At 40.4% G+C, this 14757-nt stretch overlaps 1 protein-coding gene across 2 annotated transcripts in view; it reads left to right on the top strand.

Annotated features, from left to right (window-relative positions):
* The first annotated feature begins 5886 nt into the window (after positions 1-5886).
* NMNAT3 (nicotinamide nucleotide adenylyltransferase 3) overlaps positions 5887-14757 on the top strand; it is a 144359-nt gene continuing 135488 nt past the window's right edge. The window contains exon 1 of one of the 2 annotated variants that reach the window (XM_036747893.1): positions 5887-6050. The gene's annotated coding sequence lies outside the window, so the exon portion shown is untranslated. The remainder of the gene's footprint in view (positions 6051-14757) is intronic. The other variant, XM_036747892.1, reaches the window with a different exon arrangement.

Genomic DNA, 14757 nt, shown 5'->3' on the forward strand with positions numbered 1-14757 from the left:
GGCAATTCTGGGCTTCAGCTAAAAATGGAGGTTTTGGAAGGAGCTCGACAAAGGGAAAAGGGAGTCATGGGGACAGAGGGAGGAAGTGAAGCATGGCTAGTCTGGGCACTTCCTAAAAACGGAGGTTCCCAGGGGAATTCTGCAATGGAAGATGGAGGACTTAGGGCTTTCAGGCTTTAGATGTAGGAGTTTTGATTTTGTTGCCTTCTTCTGAGTTTGTGCTTTGGTCTTCACTGTCACCATAACTTTCTGTAATCAGGATCTTTTTCTGATGTTTGCTCATTTTCTCAGCCTATTTCTTGACTTTTAATGCTATGCTGAAGTAGCTCGCTGTTTCTGGAGTGGAGGGGGCACTGTCCCAAGCTTCAGGTGTTTTGTGCAGCTATTTTCAGAGATAATTCTGGAGACTTATAAGTTTTCAGTTCTTCCAAGGTGTCATGATTTAGGGAGAGGTGTGTTTACTTCTCTCCTACCCTGTGCTCTAGTCTGTGAGTGACCACAAGCACTCTTTTCTACCCTGGAACTGTGACCAGGGTCCCAGCTCCCCTGGGACCATAAGCTCTGATGTGCTAGTGCTTCTCCTTACCCTGGAACTGAGACCCAGGACTGTGACACCTGTCAGATTGGCTAATGTGACAGAAAAGGAAAGTAGCAAATGTTGGAAGGGGTGTGGGAAAATTAAGACACTGATGCACTGTTGGTAAGGTTGTATACTGATTCAACCATTCTGTAGAGCAATTTGGAACTATGCCCAAAGGGCTATAAAACCATGCATACTCTTTGACCAAGCAATACCACTACTGGGTCTGTACAAGATAAAAAAACAAAAAAGGAAAAGGACCTGTACAAACAAAAATATTTATAACAGTTCTTTTAATGGTGACAACTGGAAATCGAGAGGATGTACATCAATTGTTGAGTGGCTGAACTAGTTGTATATGATTGTGATGGAATATTATTGTGCTATAAGAAACGATGAGCAGGATGCACTCAGAAAAACCTGGAAAGACTTACATAAACTGATGGAAAGTGAAATAAGCAGAAGCAGGAGAATATTGTATACAGTAAGAGCAATATTATATGATGATCAATTGTGATTTAGCTATTCTTAGCAATGGAGAGATCTAAGACAATTCTGAAGGATTATAAAAAATCCTATTCACCTCCAGAGAAAGAACTGATGAAGTTTGAATGCAACATTTGCTTTACTTTCTTAATTTTTCTTGTTTTTTTGTCTATTTTCTTTCACAGGATTTAGAAATATATTTCACATGAGTGCACATGTATAACCTATATCAAATTGCTTTCATTCTCTGTGGAGGAGTGGGGAGGAAGGGAGAGAATTCGGGATTCAAATGGGATTCAAATCCCAAATCTGAGAATTCAAAAATTAAAAATAAATGTTAAAAATAGTTTTTACTTATAATTGGGGGAAAATAAAATATTAAATTAAAAGAGAGAGAGAGAGATGGTGTGACATAATGAATACAGAGCTGTCTTCAAAGTCAGGAACACTTGGATTCAAGAGCCATTTCTATTAGATATCAGCTGTGTGACCCTGAGCAAGTCACTTAATCTTAGTGCTGTCTAGAGGAGATGCCATACTGCATTGGCAAAGAGGAAGGTGCCTCATCTGAGAGTTTTTTATACAAATGAAATCATGGAACCAGGATCTATTTCCTTATACTTATGTTGTTGTTGTTGTGTTTGTCCTTCATTCTCAAAGAGGACCATGACATCAGGGAAGTGATGACATGACTTGCAGTTGACTTTGATTTGAGTGATGGAGGGCTGTGCAAGGTCACCAGCCTCATTTTCTGCTCCAGAGTCATCTGGGTCCAGTGGCCTGATATTCACCAGGATGACTGGAGATGGCCCAAGATGCATTAGGTTAAGGTCTTTTCAGTTTCTCACTTGGACTGATGTAATACCCATTCAGTGAATAGGGTTTGTTAAGATGTTAATCAAGGGATGGCCCCTTTAATCTAAAACTCAAAAAAAAAATATCAAACTGGGAGGGGAAGACCCTCAGGGTTGTGGTCCGAAAGAGAAACAGTAACTATTTAGTATTTACATTCACTCTGTGCTAGGAGAGCAGGGAACTATTTTCCAATCTGTGAGCTCCAGAGTGAATTGGGTTTAAGGGTCGTTTTTTGAGAAAGAAATCTAGCTAGTAAACCCAAAGTTAAGGAGGCAGCCTTCTGCCCAGCCTTCCGCACAAAAAGGAGCCCATCGCCCAATGGCCAATCTCCAGGTGATGAACTTCTCTAAACTCAATTGAGCTGATATTTTGAAGGCCCATCCTAAAATCCTTCCCAGTTGAACAGCACCTGTGAGAAGCAGAATTCAATGAGCTTAGCCTCCCAGAAGCCAGGGCCACCTGTGCTCCACATCGAGGCATCATAGCAGCCCTTCAGTTGAATCCTGATAGGAATGGCTCATCTTTATATAGACTTTTAAGATTTACAGAGAGAAATAGAAAATAGAAAAGTGGCCGGAGAATTAAGAACATCTCTGCTCCAGTTCTGCCTTGGAAGCATACTGTCTACATGACCCTAGAAAGTCACTATTGCTACACTTGCAGTATCTCAGACATCTCCCTAAAACTACAGGAAACTTGCAGAAGGTCGAGAAATCAGATTTTTAAAAAAATAATCAAATCTAATGGTTGTCATAGGCAACGGGAGCCAGCAGAAGGGGGATTCTTCTGTAGTATATTTCCACTGTTAAGAAACAGTTATTGATTATTGAGGGAAACTGGGAGATATTTTGAGAGGCAGTTATTTTAGTGAAGCAGTCATTGGACCTGGAATTAGGAGAGACCCATATTTGACTTCCAGCTTTGTGATGCTGTCAAGTTGCTTAATTTCTATGAGCATTAGTTTCCTCATCTCAAAACTGGGCTGATAATATATTTTTAAATTTAATATTTTATTTTTTTCCTCTAATTACATGCAAAAACAATTAATTGTTCATTTAAAAAAATTTCTGAGTTCTAAATTCTCTCCCTCCCTCCTCCCCCTGCCATGAGAAAGGCAAGCAATTTGATAGAAATTATACATGTACAGTCATGTAAAACATACTTGCATGTTAGTCATGTTGTTAAGGAAAACACAGACCAAAAAACCCCCCAAGAAAAATAAAGAAAAAGTGTGCTTTGATCTGCATTCAGACTCCATCAGTTTTTTCCCTGGAGATGGATAGCATTTTTCATGATACATCCTTCAGAATTGTCTTGGATCATTGTATTGCTGAGAATAGCTAAGTCATCCATAGTTGATCATAATGCAGTATTACAGTTACTGTCTACAATGTTTTCCTGGTTCTGTTCATTTCACTTTGCTTCAGTTCAGGAGTCTTTCCAGTTTTTTCTGTGAGCATCATTCTTATAACACAATAGCACAATAGTATTCCATGAAAATTGGGATGATAATATTTATACTAACATACCTGTATATGCGGTTGCCCTTTTGAGGTGCATTTGTATTTGTATTACACTTATATGTGTACACACTGTCTCTCTTCAGAGGAATGTAAGCTTCTTGAGCACATGGATATAGTTTTTGTTGTTCTTTGTACTGGCACTTAGCAAGCACAGTACTTGGCACATAGTAGCCTTTAATAATGGCTTATTGTTTGATTAGTCAACAGAACAATTGTTAATTACAGAAATTAATATGAATTGTAATATTACCTACCATTCTTCTTAAATGATCCTAGTAATGTCAGAATTTCAGGATGTCCTTGCATTCCTGCTCTTAAGATGTTTATTCTCAGTTAGGTTGAGCTGAAACACATCCCAAGTCCCCACCCTGAGTTCCTCATAGAGGAATCTAGCTCGAGCTGAATCTCAGCTTCTAATATTCCTGCTCCCTTCTGTTGAGATTCCTAGCACAAAGGGCAAAATAGCCAGATTAAAGTGGTTTTCCTTGATCAAATTGCCATGGGTGGCCGGCCTTGTTACCTAATGGGATTCCCTCCCCCTTTTCTCCTAAAAGCATAAGAATCTTTTCCTGAGGATTCCTGTGAATCATCCTCCCCAAACCGATGTGCTGGTGGCACATCACCCAAGGTGGCAGACTTGCTACCCTATTACCTCCATTAAAGATGCTTTATGCCTCCACTAATGAATCTGATTTATTTCGAAACTTGATACTTTGTATCTCTGGCACTTAGCAAGCACAATGACTGGCACATAGTAAGCCTTTAATAATGGCTTCTTGTTTGATTGTCCCTCACCCACAAATGCATACTGCGTCATGGTATGGATTCACATTTTGCCCATACTGACACCCAACCGCAACCAAAAACAAGACTGTGTTCATCAGACACACATACATACCCTTGCTCAGTTCTTGGGACCTTGTCACCCTGAAACACCCCTTCTCCATGCCTTCTTCTCTGGAGGAGTTCCTCGGGGCTCAGAGTGAACGTAAATAGTAATTGTTTCTCTTTCCCTCAGCAACCCTAAGGGTCTTCTCCCCTGCCCAGTTTGATTTTTTTTTTTTTAAATTAAAGGGGCCATCCCTTGACTTCTTAAACAGGACTATTCATTGAATGGGTGTTGCCTCCCTCAAAGTGAGAAGTGGGAAAGACTTTAGCTTAAAAAGGACCAAGGTTTCCCATTGTATCCTGGGTCATCTCCAGTTGTCCTGATCTCTGTCTGGCCACTGGACCCTGGCTCTGGAGGAGAAAGTGAGGCTGGTGACTTTGCACAGCTCTCCCTCACTTAAATCCAATTAAATTGACAGTCATGTGATCATCTTCCTGATGTAAACCCCTACCTTGCCCCTGCCTACTTTCTTCCTAGATCTCCCCTTCAGCCCTCTTTTAAGTTGTATCTTTCTCCATTAGAATGTAAGCTCCTTGGGGAATGCTTTTTCTTTCTGCTTTTGTTTGCATCTTCATCTCTCAGTACACTGTAAGTGCTTAATAAATGCTTGTTTGCCTGCCTTCTGGACAGTCACCGCAGTCTGGCCTGGATTTCTTCAAGTCTCAGCTAAAATATCAGTCTAGAGGAAGCCTCTAACCATTCCCTTTACTTCTCCCATTTCCACTTCATCCTGTACGGTTCTTGTTTGTACAGTTGTGTGCACGCTGTGTCCCCCTTTAGCCTGTAAGCTCCTCGAGGGCAGGGGCTGTCTTTGGCCTTTCTTTGTTTCCCTATAGCTTAGCACAAAGTAGGGGCTTAACAAAAACGCTTGCGGACTGACTGATGGCTGAGTAAAGGAAGAGAAAGGCCTTGAGCTAACCCCAAAGGGGCCGTGCTGTGAGAGGGCACGGAGGGAGCAGCCAAGGCGGTCGCACCAGGGCCCCAGACTCCGCGTCCCCGCGTCCCCGCTCTAGGCCTCCACCACCCTCGAGTGCAGAGAGCCACCTCCCCAAACCGAGCAGGTCCGGGCTGAGCTGGGGGAGGAGGGGGAAGGGAAGCGAGAAGCGCGCGGCTGGCGTGCGGAACCAAGCGCAAACGGGGGGACGGAGCCTGAAAGGCGACAAAGTTAGATGGGGGCGCGGTGGCGGCGGGGGGGGGGCGGGGAGAACGGGAAGAGACGGAGCCCTAAAAGAAACAGGTGTGGGGAAGAGGGAGGTAGAGAGAGCGCTAAGGACGGGGCCCGAGAGGAGACACAGAAAGGAAAAAACGGGACAGGGGTTTCGGGGCTCGCACATGACACGGCCCCAAAGGAGACAGTCAAGGTGAAAGTCGCACAACAGGGAAGGCTAACGCAAGGTGCCAGATCCAACCCCTCCCAGAGTCTGTCAGGGCCCAGAAGACGTTTCCGCCTCATCCCGCGATTGGAGAACCTCGCTAAAGCCCGCCTCCTGGAAGACAGCCTGACCAATACTTGAGAGGTTGCAGGGTAGGGGCCTGTGAAGGGGCGGGGCCCTGGGACTGGGGGGCGGGGCTGGGAGGGAGCGGGACCTCTCTCTGCGCGGGTTTCGCTCCCGTTCGGTCCGCGCCGGTCGCAGCCTGATTGACGGCTAACCCCGTCTAACCTGTTGGCAGGATTAACTGCCGGAGCCGTGCGCCCTTAAATCATGAAGCCTCCCAGGTAAGAGTTGTTGCTCCTGATGCCCTTCGCCGCCTGCGAGTTTTCATTTCACTCCTGCGTTCTGCACGGAAAGTGAAACTACTCTTCCCGAAGGCTATTTTGACACCGACAAAATTTGTCACCACGCGCATACATTAAAATGTTTCCAAGGCTCCCTTCCTAAACGGCTTTTTCTTTTAAGCCTCTTGGAATTTTTCCCAAGGACGACCTTCCAGACTTCTCATTTCTGGTGTAGATTGTCGTGTAATAGTCGTGCCAGGGCATGAAGTTGTGATGCGATTCTCTTACTACCCGGTGTTTACAGATGTGGTCCGAAGGCCCCCTACTGAGAGGCCCCCTGCTGGGAAGACCGCCGTTCAGGGCCTCTCAGCCCTCCTGTTACTTTCTTTCCCAGGACAGAATGAGGTCTGCTTTACAGTATTTCCCGGATAGTGCATCATCCTAGAAAGAGGCTGTGCGATGCAATGGAGGGAACAGTGTCAGGAAAACTTGGGTCCCTAGACTTAGAACTGGAAGCGTCTCCTAGTCTTGTTAAGTCCAAGCCCCTCATTTTACAGATGATGCCCAAAGAGGTGAATGGACTTGTCCAAGGTAACTGAGTAGTATAGAGTGGCAGAGCTGGAATTCGAACCCGGCGTCTCAACTCAAAATAAATCCAATCTTTCCACCGTCCAACCTAAATCAGCAACTAGATGACACCATGGATTGAGTGTCCGGCCTGGTGTCAGGAAGACGATCCAGTCTCAGACTTTTAGTAGCTGTGTGATCTTGGACGAGTCAACCCTGTTTGCCTCAGTTTCCTCATCTGTAAAATGATCTGGAGAAGGAGAAAGATATTTCAGTATCTTTACCAAGAAAACCCCAAGTGGGGTCACGGAGGAGTCAGACACTACTGAAACAACTTAAACCCAAATCAAGTTAGTCTTCTCAGTAAAATGGGAGTGTTGAATTGCACAATCTCCAATAATTTGAAATTATATGGTTTTGTGATATAAGCCTCTGTTCATTAATGTTTTATTTCCCCTTTCTTTAATTATATCCTACTTTTAAGCCTTCTCTAATTCCATGAAGCTTTCCTGACTACTCAGACTCCTGTTGAATTTTCGGGCTGTACCACATCACTTAATTATTTAATGATACCTCTACTAAAGCTAAGGATGTGAAAGTAAATAGCAAACAACAGTTCTCCACAAAAAAAAAGTGTGCATACAAAACACACTTCTAATTTAACCTGTATTATGAACATTTCTCTATCACTTTCTTAAGTCTAGGCAATCACCAAAATAATAACTCAAACTCTGTTATCTAGGTATGCCAATTTCCAGGTGTAAATGCTCAAGCTGAAAACTTGCCTGCTCCAGCAAACCTCTGACTAAAATCTTACTCTCTTGGCATGGTCACTTAAGACTTCTTGATGTTACAGATTAGGGCAAACTCTGGCAAATCCTACCAGATGGAAAGTCTTTTCTATGGATCCCATATTGATTCTTGTCTGAGGCTAGCCTGAATTAGGGTGGAGAGGCACCTTGCCAGAAGGTTGGCTGCCAGGTGATGAATTTTTTACCCCTGTAATTCAAAAAAAATCTTTTAACATGTGAACTATTTGCATGGGGGAGGGAAAATCCTCACTGATGAAATCATGAGACTAGAAGTATGTGCCATATGTACTGTTGTTTTATAAGGCTTGTAAACTTACTGAGCAAGAGCATGCCTTTTATTTCTCTTGTATTCCCTAAACTAGGCCACAGAGCTCTTAGTAGATGCTTGGCAAATACTTGTTGGTTGGTTGATTTCTTTTCCTTTGTTTCATTTATGTTATTCAGTCACCTCCATCATTTTGTCTTTGTAGACATAGGCCATTTGCTTGATAAAAACTAGAGAACAGACGGCATGAGTCTTCATGCACAATTTGTTATTAAACAGAAATGGGAAGCTTATGAGAGGAAGAGTATTTGTACAATCTCACCTTTTCCTCTTTCAGGCAGTAGCTTGAAAAATGAATTAACTTAAGCCATTTGTTTTTCCATGGACACTCTCATGTGTTTATATGTATGTGTATACATATATATATATATGTATATTTTTTAATAAGGAAAAATAGGAGTATTCATGGTACAGTAGATGGAACACTGAATTTGGAGTCAGAGGACCTTCTGAGTGATCTTCCTGTCATCTACTATGAACCTTTTAGGTTTGTATCCTCATCTGTATAAAAAAGGAGTTTGAATTAGATGACCTCTATGGTCCCTTCCGGATCTAGATATATTATTCTTGTGATGGAGGAAAATTAAGGGGATGCTGTTTATTCCCATTGTATGAATTTAAAGGAGAAATATATACAGAAAGGTGTTATGGGGTAAAGAAAGTAATAAAGTATTAAGGAAGAAACCAGCTAATTTGAGTTTTGAGTCCAAACTCAAGAAAAAAAAGTTTCATACCAAATTTTACAAGTTATAGAAACTTTTTTTAAAAAATGAGTTGAGATGAAGTGAAAAATATTCTTAATCTTTGTCAGAGTGTGCTATCAACAAAATGGGAGGGATAATTGGGGTATGGGTAGCTCTTTAAGAGTAAAAAGAAATAAAGCAAACTTCCCATATTGCTTAAAGCATTTGACTGCATGTGATACTTCTTAGAAAAATGGATGAAATTGTTATTTATGTACCTTTCAAGCTCTAGGTTCTTATCATTTAGATAAATCTGTGTATGCCCCTTGTTCAACTTTTGGGTGTTGAAGCTCCAAAATGAATCCTGTCTTGACCATTATCTGTCTTTGCTCATTTACCGTGATTTATTGGTGCACACAGGCTTAAAACACTTCCCTCCAGTTTTGCCAATTCATTTTGAAGTACTCTGGATTCTTATGAATACGTTAGCCAAAATAGTTTTGTTGTTTAGTTTAATAAACAACCAGCTAGATGATTCCCCAGTTTTTATCATTCTCCCATGTACAGCCTCTTTCCCCCTGTTCCTAATATATACAGTCTTTCTGTTGTGAGTGTAAATTTGGAAGAAATGTTTTCTTAGGCCATGCAGACTTTTGGAAGTGTGGTATTTTCAACAAAGACCTTTAGACATTGAGAAGTACAACAGGTCTCAACACCCTTTTCGGTCAGATATGTCTTCCCCTTTGCATGCAGGAAGGATGCAGTCTATTTGCCTTTCCTCTTATAAAGGTATACGGCACCTTCTTTTCTTACCAATACCCTTAACTTCCAGCTGGGATTCTACCAAGCAATGGAAAATATACCAGGGCATTGTAAAGCCAGCTGACTGCCTAAGTCAATCTTCTTTGTTACCCTCTGTTGATTTAAATAAATCAATTTTTTTTCTCCATGTAACCTGCAGAAAGTAATGTTCAGTACTACCAAGTTATTGTGCTACTGCCCAAAGAACATGCCATTTAACACTTATACTTTCTTATCAAATGCTGTAGAACTGTGCCACTCTTGTAATGTATCAAAGAAAAAAAAATTGTAATTTTCCAGAACATCACCTCATGTGGAATGTTGCATATGTTGTTAGACATACTCAGTGTGTTAAATATGCATGAGAGTGTGTGTGTGTGTGTGTGTGTGTGTGTGTGTGTGTGTGTGTGTGTGTGATCTTTGTTATTAGGGAAGACTCACTGGGGAAGAGAGGGGAATAGAGGTATATTCAGAAAATTTATATATTTTGAAAGCAAAAGACATGAGTAAAACTTTTTTCTTTATTTTATTTTTTCCAATTACATATAAGACAATTTTAACATTTTTTAAATAAAATTTTGAGGTCCAAATTTTCTCCTTCCCCCCCTCCTCCCTAAGACAGTAAGCAATTTGATATAGGTTATATTTGTACAATCATGTAAAACATTTCCTTATTATTCATGTTGTGAAAGAAGAAACAGAACAAAAGGGGAAAAAACCACAAAAAAGTGAAGGTGAAAATAGTATGCTTCAGTCTGCACTCAGACTCCATCAGTTCTTTCTCTAGATGTGGATAGCATTTTCCATAATGAGTCTTTTAAAATTGTCTTAGATCCTTACATTGCTGAGAAGAGCTAAGTCAATCATAGTCATCTCACAATGTTGCTGTTACCAGTAAAACTTAAAAACAAACCCAGTCCTTAAATTTAGTAATATGGTTACATGTTCCAAAACATTATATCCTACTATAGGTCAGGAACATCAATGGGTAGGGAGAAGGGTGAGGACTCAGTTATTCGATGGGGTCCAGAAACCCGTATGTACACTAAGTATTGTTATTTTGATCTTTATTTTGCCCTAGATTAAGAGAGTTACCCATAGTTTCTCAGCTAGTAAATGTCAGAGGTGGAATTTAAACACAGATCTTCCTGACTTTGAGGCCAACATTGCATCCACTATGATTTATTGCCTTTCAAATATATACAGAAGAGATTGAGATGAATAAAGTAAAATTTCATTTAAAAGCTACTGAACTCATAGTAGCTTTTATTTTCTTAATATACAGCAGCAAATATCATATAGGAGTCCATAATGTTTTTAATGTTTAAAAATGCTCTTTCATTCCCTAATTAATAAATGTTTAAAGGATATGAACAAGCAGTTCTCAAATGAAGATATCAGAGCTATCAACAGCCATTTGAAAAAACAAGCAAACTCCTCCAAATCACTAATATTTAGAGAACTGCAACTCTGAGGTCCAGCCTTATCCAATCCATCAGACTGTCAGAGTTAGAAAACTAATATGACAGTTTTGTAGGGGCTGTGTGAAAACAGGCGTATTATTGAACTCTTAATGGACAGCCATTTTGGAAAGAAATTTGGAACTATGCCCCAGAAGTCACTAATCTGTGCATTGTTTGTACAGTTTGACTTAGTGATATCATTACTAGGCCTATTCCCCAAAAAGACGAAAGGAAAATGAAAAGGTCCTATATGGACAAAAATATTTATGGCAACTCTTCTTGAGGTGGCAAAGTACTGAAAACTAAATGAATGCTCCTTAAGAAATGGCTGAACAAAATATGAGCGTATGCTTTATGAGTTTATCGTAGTATAATAGGTTCAGGGAATTTGTTTTGCCTGACAGCATATTTGTTACTAGCGTTTTGTTCTTTTTTTCTTTTCCTTTAAATTGGTAGGAGTTGAGGGAGGGGGGAATATATGCTTGTTAATTTTAAAATGAAAGAAAAAGAGAGTCCTTCATACTCAAAAAGGTTGGGAACTATTACCCTAGGGGATTGAAGTGTTTGCCATCAGTTCATTAGCCCGATGTACTGTATCACAAAGCAGCATGTTAGTTGGAGCAGAACAAAATGTGCGTGAGAATAGATAAGCTTCAAATTTATCTTCTGGGTGTTGTTACTCAACTTCATGAGACCAAGATGGTAACAGTATGACTGTGCACGCCACAGAGGCCTTTGGGGTTGAGGGTTCTGGCAATAAGCAGGCTAATTTGTAGTGAGAGGGTTTTTGTGTCTCCAGCCAGTAAGTTTCCAGTGTCAGTTTATGCTCTTAACCTAGTTTATTTCTTCTTGGTAAAAGGTGACAACTAGAACAGAATGTCCTTTAAAAAAGTGTCTCATCGATAGTCTCACTAATATATTATATTACTATAATGTTATTTTACTTAATTGGACAAATGAACAATTGGTTCCCATGAATCTTAAACAATGACCATATTACTATCTCCCTTGAAGCAAAGAAAAAATAATGATTACTCTATAGAAACTTAGGAGTTACCTAGTGGTATGATTATCAGCATACTGCTTTTAGGTTGCCTTCACTAGGTTCTTAAAGCACCTTTATAATGGAATGGCTCCTGAGTATTCTTGTCAGCAACACAATTTAAGCAAAGAGGAGATAGGAGTTCCATTTAAATTTTTCTCCAAGACTGGTACGCAAACAACATTTGTACCTTTTAAAAAGTGAATATTAGCAGTATTTATTTATGAAGAGGCTCTCTTAGAATGAATGTGTTCATCGGTAAACCTACTTCAGATTTGGGAGTTTTTGTTTTGTTTTTTTTGGTGGGTTTTTTTTGGAGGGGGGCGGTTCTTTTTAATCCAGCTGTTCTTTCTTTAGTTAGAAGCTCCAGTTTATTCTGATGACTATTTGCGCTTGAAAGTGGAAAAGAAGGAACCTTGACAATAAAACATTTCTAGCTCACCACAGGAAATATGCATTTAGGATCCATATAAAGAAAAGAAAGTGATTGGGGTCTGATGGGAAAAGTTTAACAGCTGTAGAATTGATACAGCTTTAGCTAGTTTCTAGTCATGAACTCATGTAAAAGCCAGAAGGAGCAGGTGTTAAGATAACTCTGCAATGTTTGTTTCCTTTCAATGAGTTCTTTAACCCAATAGCTCATTAGTTGATCTTCTATAAGTTTAAGAAATATAGTCTGCACTTCAGAGTGTGTGTGTGTGTGTGTGTGTGTGTGTGTGTGTGTGTATTGGGGTAGGAAGATTGAGAGAGGGTTAAGGTAAGGGATGAGAATATGAGCTCTATGCATGGGATGTCCAGTTGTTCACCCTTTGTTCTCTAAGAGGACCAATGACATCAGGAGGGTGATGGCTTGACTTGAAAGTGAATTGAATTTTTAAGTGAGGCAGAACTGTGCAAAGTCATCAGCCTCACACCCTCCTCCACAGTGGTCAGAGTCAAGTGGCAAGACTTGGTCAAGATGACTGGGGATGGCCCTGGATGCAGAAGGAGACATGGCCTTTTTAAGCTAAGGTCTTTCCCAGGTCTCAGTTTGTCTGACAAAACGCCCATGCAGTAATTAAAGGAGAGGTAAAAACTGAGGCAAGAGATAGCCTAGTTTGCCTTCACAAAGAATCAGACTGGGAAGACCCTTAGAGTTTTTGGCCAGAACAGTAGAGAATAAGTGGATTTGAAACATCAGATTTTTAATCTTAGAGTGCGATGAAAGGGAATAAAGAATACTTGTTCAGGATTTGAATCCTAACTGTCGTTTAGTAGCAGTGTAATTACTTAAATTGTTTAACTTTTCATCCTGAGTTCCTTTAACAGAACTTGGATAATAGTACTTGGCAATGCATACCTCATAGGGAACTTCTGAGGATCAAATTAGAGCTAATATGTCACCCTAAAATACTATATAAATGTCTGTTCATTATTAATAACAGCAAGGCAGCAGGTTTATTGGATGGGGAACTAGCCTTAGAGTTTAGAAGACCTAGATTCATGTATTACCTCTGCCACATACTAGCTGTTTAATCCTGGGCCAGTCACTTAGCTTCACAGTGCCTCAGGCAACTCTTTTGGATTATAAATTGTAGAACAGTTTCTGGTCTGCCTTGGTAGAGGGAGATTTCTCATTGGGAGCTGACTGCACCAAGGAAATCACAGGTCGTCAACGGGGGGAAAACACCTTAATGATTAGGCTTCATTGGTACGTAATAATTAAATTTAAGAATCTCTGATTTCTCAGTAATCAAGCCTCACAACGTCTCTGTAAGTTATACATGGATTACCTGTTTCATAAATTATTAAACAGAAGGTTATTATCAATGATTTTTAAAACACTATTGACCTTGAGATGTTCCTTTGAAATGATAAAAATTTGAAAGACTTGTTATAATAGAATCTTTTACTTATAGTCAAAAGAAGGCTTTTTTTTTTTTTTTAACCAGCTGGCCTTCTTTTATCTTTGTGTGACTGACTTTAAAGGCACCATTGACCTTCTTTGTCTTGGTTTTTTTCTTTTAGGCCCTAATCTTTTATAAAACAAAAGGGTGTCTGTCACCCAAATACTTGATGTGTTCAAGGGGTCTTAGATGAAAAATACACTTTTATATTAACAACTTGTTTTTTTAAGGGGACCAGATTGGTGGACATTGACTAAATTAAGTTAAAATGACCTAGGCCTTGTATCTCTTTAGCTTTGGAAGCAAGGAACACTTAATTTCTGCATCTAGGTTCAAACTAGCTCCATACTCTGATACCAGCCTTTTCCCTAGGTAAGGGGGATTTAACCACTGCTTGACAGGGCTTGCTGTGGAATCAATAGGCCCCAAGGTGTATCTGGTTCAGCACTACATCAGTCTTGTTACAGGTCTTAGGTCCCCAGTAGAAATTTACTGATGTTTCAAGCTAATCAGTATATAATCAGGAATTCTTAAGTTCCAGTCTGTTTTATCAGCATTTTATTAAGACTAAAGGAGTAGGGGCAGCTAGGTGGCACAGTAAGAAGAGCACAGGCCATGGAGTCAGGAGGACCTGAGTTCAAATCCAGCCTCAGACACTTGACACACTTACTGGCTGTGTGACCTTGGGCAAGTCACTTAGCCCCAAATGCCCTGCCTTTCCCCCTCCAAAAAAAAAAGACTAAAGGAATAGTCATATAAAAATTGTGGTGTCATGTGTTTAGAGCTAGAAACTATCTTAGAGTTCATTTAGTCCAAACTCTATTTTGCAGAGGGCCCTCGAGAAGGACAAGGGACTCATCCAAGATCACACAGGAACCGGATACAGAGCTGGCAAAGTAGCTCCAAGTTCATCACTTTTTTTTTCACTTCATCACACTGCTTCAATCTATGAGGAATCATTTGTTAAGTCAGGCCCTATGTGAGGTACCAGGGATACAGTGACAAAAATGAAACAGCCCCTCCCCCCCCAGGAGCTTCCATTCTATTGGGGGAAGTGTGGTGCATTTTTAAGTGTGGCAGTCCCTCTGGCCTCACTCTTCCTAATTCACCCTTGGGTCCCCACAGGGT

This window comes from Trichosurus vulpecula, chromosome 2, assembly GCF_011100635.1.
Source record: "Trichosurus vulpecula isolate mTriVul1 chromosome 2, mTriVul1.pri, whole genome shotgun sequence".
NCBI lineage: Eukaryota > Metazoa > Chordata > Mammalia > Diprotodontia > Phalangeridae > Trichosurus > Trichosurus vulpecula.